Source organism: Budorcas taxicolor, chromosome 1 (genome assembly GCF_023091745.1).
Source record: "Budorcas taxicolor isolate Tak-1 chromosome 1, Takin1.1, whole genome shotgun sequence".
Taxonomy (NCBI): domain Eukaryota; kingdom Metazoa; phylum Chordata; class Mammalia; order Artiodactyla; family Bovidae; genus Budorcas; species Budorcas taxicolor.
In genome coordinates this window covers 165,090,818-165,099,065 of record NC_068910.1, presented here as the reverse complement: position 1 = coordinate 165,099,065, position 8,248 = coordinate 165,090,818, and the positions used below count along the sequence as shown (strand labels likewise).

The window sequence follows — 8,248 nt, the reverse complement described above, 5'->3', positions numbered from 1 at the left end:
AACATACTCATTCCTCGTTATGTAAGAGTTTGAGTTATCTAATACATGCAAACACAGATAGATATTGAAGCTACAGAAGTTAGGTTTATGCCCTCATGAAACTCATCATCTGGGGAAAGCTCAGGGGACAAGCATATTACATTAGAAGAGAATACACAAACTACCTGAATGCTTAATAGGAGACAATTCCCAGTTTCCATACAGCTAACACGTAGTTATGGACCCAAAGGTACCTGTGAAGAGAATCTAAAATTTTTCATTTGTCAGGAGTCTGAATGAACCAATCTCCAAAACATATTTTACATGAAAGGACCAAGGCATTATGAACTAAGAACTTGAATCTGAAATTATTTCAGTGAAAACAAATCAAACTTTCAACTGAGTAAAGCAATGCGTGGAAAAGAAAGGCATTCTATCAAGTGAAATCAAGGATGCAATCTGACAATATTCTTTTATGATTTCTTTGAAAACTTGATAATCATTCTGGTAGCTACTTGTAGCAACTAAGCTAAGAGTTTTAAAAACCTGTTTGAGTTATACAAACAAGTATGTTAATATGTGTGTATACACACACAAACAAACACACACACACATATATATTTGTTTTAAGGTGATATAAAAATATATCTTAAAACAACAACAGCAGAGAATTAAGGAGAGATTTAAAATCATGATTTTTAATTAATTTTTATTTTTTATAGACTCTAACACTTACTGTATTTTACTAAAACACACTGCATTAGAATATTTACCTTCATCAACTCTAATGGCATTTGGATGGATCTCTCATATTTATAAAGGTAGTAGCTCTTTTGGATCTCTGAGTAGCACCATGGTATTCAGGAAGAACAAGCACCTTCTAAAAGCAGCAAAAAGGGAGCCAAGAAGAAAGTGGTTGACTCATTTTCCAAGAAAGATTGGTATGATGTGAAAGCATAAGCATGGATAAATATAAGAAATATTGGGAAAACACTGGTCATGAGAACCCAAGGAATACAAATCACAACAGATGGCTTCAAGGGCTGTGTTTTTGAAGTGAACCTTGCTAATCTGCAAAATGATGAAGTTGCATTTACAAAATTCAAGCTAATTACTGAGGACGTTCTGGGCAAAAAATGCCTGACTAATTTCCATGGCTCAGATCTCACCTGTGACAAAATATGCTCTATGGCTCAAAAAATGTCAGACTGACTGAAGCTCATGTTGATGTCAACATTACCGATGGGTATTTGCTTCATCTATTCTGTGTGAGTTTAACGGAAAATGAAACAGTTATGCCAGAACTGGTAGGTCAGCCAGACCCACAAGATCACAATGTAAATCATGAGGGGTGAAGACAAATGTCTTGAAAAGGGTGGTCAATAAATTGATTTCAGATAGCAATGGAAGACACATGGAAAAGATTGGCCAATCTTTTTATCTACTCCATGATGGCACTGTTATAAAAGAAAATATGCTGAAGAAGCCCATGTATGAACTGGGAAAACTCATGGAACTGCATGGAGAAGATAGCATTTTTGGAAAAGTTATTGGGGATGAAATAAGCACTAAAGTTGATCAAGCTAACGGGTACGAGTCAGCTGTCCAAAAATCTGTGAAAAGTTCGGAGTTTTAATGGTGATAAATAAAAGGTCTTATTTGTGTTAAAAAAAAAAAAAAAGGCAGTAAAAATAGGTGATAGCCAGCTAAACTTTTCTAATAAATCTTTTTCAGTGCAAATTTACATTCCACTGCTGTATATATAGGGAATAATTTGGACAGGTGTTTAACTGACTTTCTTTATTAAAATGCTCCAACTGTCAAGTTCAAATTGCTTTAAGCACAAAAGCCAACAAAGTAAAATTAACTAATGGTAAAAAGATTACCATATCTTCATGAGAGGAAGTTTTTAAATAATTAAGTGAAGGGTAGCTTTGCATGTGACAAATAAGATGAAATAATAACTTCAAGTTGACCTCCCAAGTACTTTTTTTCATACTGTTTTACATGAAGAAACAGTAAATAATGCTTGACTTTGGCTGCTTCTTCTGTTTTATTTTTGAGACAAGTTAGTGTTTTTACTTTACAGGTGACAGAGGACACTTGTCTTCCTGTTTGCAACATTAGAAGGGATTTTTCACTCCATTTCTGGAAGGAACAGCAGGAGAGGAACATTCTACTCTAAATTTCCTTACTTCTTCCCAGGAGGAAGGAGTTATTTAGCTGATTCACACAACTGGAAGAGGGAGATAAATATGACTCCACCCTTAAGAGTTCACTCACTGTGAACTGCCTGCCTACAAAGAGGGTACTTGGGATCTGCTGGTGGCAGTTAGCTATCCAATACTGCCCATGACATAGTAGATCTCTCATCTGGAATACACGTTAGGCCTATTTGGCCACAAGTCCATTACACTTTCTCCAGTTTAGATTTATAGGAAAAAAAAATTATTTTTATTTTTCACCTTAGCTACAAAATGGTTCCAAACCTGGGCATTAGAAGGGTGCTATTTGTTTTTCTTCTAAAATCTGAACAAACATGATGTTAACAGATAACACAAATTCTATCAATTAAACCTTTCTTTTAAAATTTGTATGACATGAAGCACATCTGACTCTTCATGGGATTCTCCATTTTCTACTTTATTCTATTTACATGACCATATTATACACATTATATTATTTCAAGTATTTTGCCTGTTTTTGTGTAGGATTGGTTGGAGTTTTTATGTTGATTTACATGGGAGGGTAAATTTGGTCCATGTGAATACATCTTGGCCACAGGGGAAGCACTCATTATTTCTTCATTTAAAATGGATTTCTTGTTAATAAAATATATTTTAGTCTTGTTTTTTTCATCCACTATGACAATTTGTCTTTAACTGATGCGTTTAAACCATGGACATTCAAAGCAATTATTAGTACAGGTGGCTCTGTCATATTTGTTACTGTTTTCATTTTCTTCATTTCTAGTTTTGTCTTCCTTGCTTTTTCTGCCACCTGTGATTTGTCTTTATGATTCTATTCTCTCTCCTTTGTTAGTGTCTCTTTTGTTTCCTATTTTTACCTTTTTATATGTTGCTAATCAAAGCCTACTTTCAAATAGCACTATGCCATTTGACAGGTAGTGTGAGGATTTAATAAGAACAAAACAATCTTAATACCTCCCTTTCATCCCTTGTTTTATTGCTATGATTCATTTATCTTGCAGTAGAAATATCTAAGCATATTTTTTCTAACATACATATCTTATATAATTAAATACCTTATTGGTATCATTATGTTTAACAAACTGTTGTTAGACTGATTAAGGATGAGAAAAGTTAAAGTTCATATTTTACCTTCATCTATTTATTCTTTGAAGGTCTTTTCTTTATGTAGATTGAAATTTATGACATACCACCTTCCTTCTCTCTAAAGAACTCATAACATTTCTTGCAAGGTAGATCTACTAGCAAGAAATTCCTTCAACTTCTATTTGTCTGAGAAAGTCTTTATTTCTTCCACATGCTTTAACTTTTTATTTTATATTAGAGTATAGCCAATTAAAAATGTTGTGATAGTTTCAGGTACACAGTAGAGCGACTCAGCTATACATATGCTTGTATCCATTCTCCCCCAAACTACCATCCCATCCAGATAGCTTCTCCTTCATTTTAAAGAATAATTAAAATTGTTTAAAATTCAGTGTACAGTGTACAGTTTATTTCACTAAAGCCTCTTCTTGCTTACATGGGCTGAAGAGAAGTCAGAAGTAAATCTTAAATTCATTTCTTTACAGGTAAGATGTTCTTTCATTTGACTTCTTTCAGAACTTTATCTTTGATTGCCCATGGCTTGAAAATTAGTAGTCCTAAGTATCCTGGGGTTTGTTTGTTTGATTGGTGGTTTTTGTCTTTGTTTCATTTTTTTTTTTTTTTTTTACATTAATCCTACTGATGGTCTCTGAGCTTCCTGGATCTATGGTTTGCTGTCTGACATTAATTTGGAAAATTTCTCATTCTTATTGTTTGAAATATTTCTTATGATCTTTTCTCTTTTTCTTCTACTTCTCAGGTCAGTTCAGTCACTCAGTCATGTCTGCCTTTTTGTGATGCCATGGACTACAGTAAGCCAGGCTTCCCTGTCCATCACCAACTCCAGGAGCCTATTCAAACTCATGTCCATTGAGTCGGTAATGCCATCCAACCATCTCATTCTCTGTTGTCCCCTTCTACTACTATCTTTAATCTTTCCCAGCATTGGGGTCTTTTCCAATAAGTTGATTCTTTGCATCAGGTGGCCAAAGTATTGGAGTTTCATCTTCAGCATCAGTCCTTCCAATGAATATTCAGGACTGATTTCCTTTAGAATGGACTGGCTGAATCTCTTTGTTGTCCAAGGGACGCTCAAGAGTCTTCTCCAACACCACAGTTCAAAAGCATCAGTTCTTTGGTGCTCAGCTTTCTGTATGGTCTCACATCCATAAATGACTACTGGAAAAACCATAGCTTTGACCAGATGGACATTTGTTGGCAAAATAATGTCTCTGCTTTTTAATATGCTGTCTAGGTTGGTCATAACTTTTCTTCCATGGAGCAAACATCTTTTAATTTCAGGGTCGAAGTCACCATCTGCAGTGATTTTGGAGCCCCCAAAAATAAAGTCTCTCACTATTTCCATTTTGACTCATCTACTTGCCATGAAGAGATGGAACCAGATGACATGATCTTAATATACTGAATGTTGAGTTTTAAGCAAACTTTTTCACTCTCCTCTTTCACTTTCATGAAGAGGCTCTTTAGTTCTTTGCTTTCTGCCATGAAGGTGGGGTCATCTGCATATCTGAGGTTATTGATATTTCTCCCAGCAATCTTGATTCCAGCTTGTGCTTCCTCCACCCTGGCATTTTGCATTCTGTACTCCGCATATAAGTTAAATAAGCAGGGTAACACTATATAGCCTTGACATACTCCTTTCCAGATTTGGAACCAGTCTGTTGTCCCATGTTCAGTTCTAACTGTTGCTTCTTGACCTGCATAAAGATTTCTCAGCAGGAAGGTGAGGTGGTCTGGTATTCCCATCTCTTTCAGAATTTTCCACTATTTGTTGTGATCCACAGAATCAAAGGTGTAGTCAAAAGCAGAAGTAGGTATTTTTCTGGAACTCTTTTGCTTCTTTTGTGATCCAGCAGATGTTGGCAATTTGATCTCTGGTTCCTCTGCCTTTTCTAAAACCAGCTTGAACATCTGGAAGTTCACAGTTCAAGTACTGTTGAAGCCTGGCTTGGAGAATTTTGAACATTATTTTGCTAGCGTCTGAAATGAGTGCAATTGTGCAGTAGTTTGAACATTCTTTGGCATTGCCTTTCTTTGGGATTAGAATGAAAACTGACCTTTTCCAGACCTGTGCTCACTGCTGAGTTTTCCAAATTGGCTGGCATGTTGAGTGTAGCACTTTCACAGCATCATCTTTCATGATTTGAAATAGCTCAATTAGAATCCTATCGCCTCCACTGGCTTTGTTCGTAGTGATGCTCCCTAAGGCCCACTTGATTTGCTTTCTAGGATGTCTGGCTCTAGGTGAGTGATCACACCACTGTAGTTATCTGTGTTATGAAGATATTTTTTGTATAGTTCTTCTATGTTTGTTGCCACCTCTTCTTAATATCTTCTGCTTCTGTTAGGTCAGTACCATTTCTGTCCTTTATTGAGCCCATCTTTGCATGAAATCTTCCCTTGAAGGCTTGAATTTTCTTGAAGAGATCTCTAGTCTTTCCCATTCTATTGTTTTCCTCTATTTCTTTGCAATGATTGTAGAGGAAGGCTTTCTCATCTCTCCTGGGTACTCTTTGGAACTCTGCCTTCCAATGGACATATTTCATGGGTTTCCTTTTTCTTTTGCCTTTCACTTCTCTTTTCTCAGCTATTTGTATGGCCTCATCAGAAAACAATTTTGTCTTTTTGCATTTCATCTTCTTGGGGATGGTCTTAATCACTGCCTCCTGTACAATGTCACAAATCTCCAACCACAGATCTTCAGTCATTCTATCAGATCTAATCCCTTGAATCTATTTGTCACTTCCACTGTATAACCATAAGGGATTTGATTTAGGTCATACCTGAATGATCAGTGGTTTTCCCTGCTTTCTTCATATTAAGTCTGAATTTGGCAATAAGGAGTTCATGATCTGAGCTACAGCCAGCTCCCAGTCTTGTTTTTGCTGACTGCATAGAGCTTCTTCATCTTTGACTGCAAAGAATATAATCAATCTGATTTTGATATTGACCATCTGGTGATATCCATCCATAGAATCTTCTCGTGTTGTTGGAAGATGGTGTTTGCTATAGCCAGTTCATTATCTTGGCAAAATTCTATTAGCCTTTGCCCTGCTTCATTCTGTATTCCAAGGCCAAATTTACCTGTTATTCTAGGTATCTCTTGTCTTCCTACTTTTGCATTCCAGCCCCCTATAATGAAAAGGACATCTTTTGGGGGTGTTAGTTCTAGAAGGTCTTTTAGGTCTTCATAAAACTGTTCAACTTCAGCTTGTTCAGCATAACTGGTCGAGGCATAGACTTGGATTACTGTGATATTGAATGGTTTTCCTTGGAAACGAACAGAGATCATTCTGTTGCTTTTGAGATTGCATCCAAGTACTGCATTTCGGACTCTTCTGTGACTATGATGGCTACTCCATTTCTTCTAAGGGATTCCTGCCCACTGTAGTAGATATAATGGTCATCTGAGTTAAATTCACCCATTCCAGTCTATTTTAGTCTGCTGATTTCTAAAATGTTCATGTTTACTTACTCTTGTCGTCTCTTGTTTGACCACTTCCAATTTGCCTTGATTCACAGACCTAACATTCCAGGTTCCTATGCAATATTGCTCTTTACAGTATCTGACTTTGCTTCCATCAACCACCACATCCACAACTGGGTGTTGTTTTTTCTTTGGCTCCATCTCCATTCTTTCTGGAGTTATTTCTCCACTGATCTCCAGTAGCATATTGGGCACCTACCAACCTGGGGAGCTCATCTTTTGGTGTCACGCTATTTTGCCTTTTCATACCATTTATCAGGTTCTCAGGGCAAGAATACTGAAGTATCCAACTGTTTGTGACCCTATGGCCTATACAGTCCATGGAATTCTCTAGGCCAGAATACTGGAGTGGGTAACCTTTCCTTTCTCCAGGGGATCTTCCCAACCCAGAAACTGAACCTATGTCTCTCTCATTACAGGAAGATTCTTTATCAGCTGAGCCACAGGGAAGTCCTCTTCTCCTTCTAACATGCCTGTTATTTGCATGTTACAACATTTGTAGTTGTCACTCAAGTCATGTGTTCTGCTTCTTTTTCCAGCCTTTCTTCCCTTTGCTTTTGGGTTTCAAGGATTCTATTAATAGATCCTCTATCTCCCAGATGCTCTTCTCAGCCATGTCCAGTCTACTAGTAAGCCTATGAAAAGTATTCTTCATTTTTGTCACACAAGAAGTGGGAAAATGACATAATCTCCTTGTTAATATTCCCAGCCTTTGGGTACAAATGTTTCACCTGATCATTTGTATTGGTTTGTGAAAGCTACCACACAAAATACCACAGATTGTATGATTTACACAACAGAAATTTGTTTCTTACAGTTTCGAAGCTCAAAGTAAAAAATCAGGGTGCCAGAACATCTGGCTTATCCTGAGGACTCTCTCCATCTCTTAAATACAATCACCTTCTTATTGCTTCCTTTCATGGTTGTACCATTATCTCTGTGTGTGTGTCTGGATATATATATATCCAGATGTTCCTATGTTCTAATCCAGTCAGACTGAATTAGGGCTCACAATTATGGTCTCCTTTTAACTTAATTATTTTCATAAAGGCCGTGTCTCCACATACAGTCACAATCAGAAGTGCTGAAGGTTAGGGCTTTCAGTATGTGAATTTCAGACAGACACAGTCAATCCAAAATATCATTTAAAGTTTTAAACCCTTTTTTATCATTACTTCCAAAGGAAATTGATGTCTCAAATTTAAAATGTATTGTTTTACAATGTAAATAAACTTTAACATCTCTCTATGGATATGTTTCAGAGAAGGCAATGGCAACCCACTCCAGTACTCTTGCCTGGAAAATCCCATGGATGGAGAAGCCTGGTGAGCTGCAGTCCATGGGGTTGCTAAGAGTTGGACATGACTGAGCGACTTCACTTTCACTTTTCACTTTCATGCACTGCAGACGGAAATGGCAACCCACTTCAGTATTCTTGCCTGGAGAATCCCAGGGACAGGGGAGC

At 36.9% G+C, this 8,248-nt stretch overlaps 1 pseudogene; it reads left to right on the top strand.

The window, feature by feature from the left end:
* The first annotated feature begins 832 nt into the window (after positions 1–832).
* LOC128052855 (40S ribosomal protein S3a-like) lies at positions 833–1,615 on the top strand (annotated as a pseudogene).
* The last annotated feature ends 6,633 nt before the right edge of the window (positions 1,616–8,248 follow it).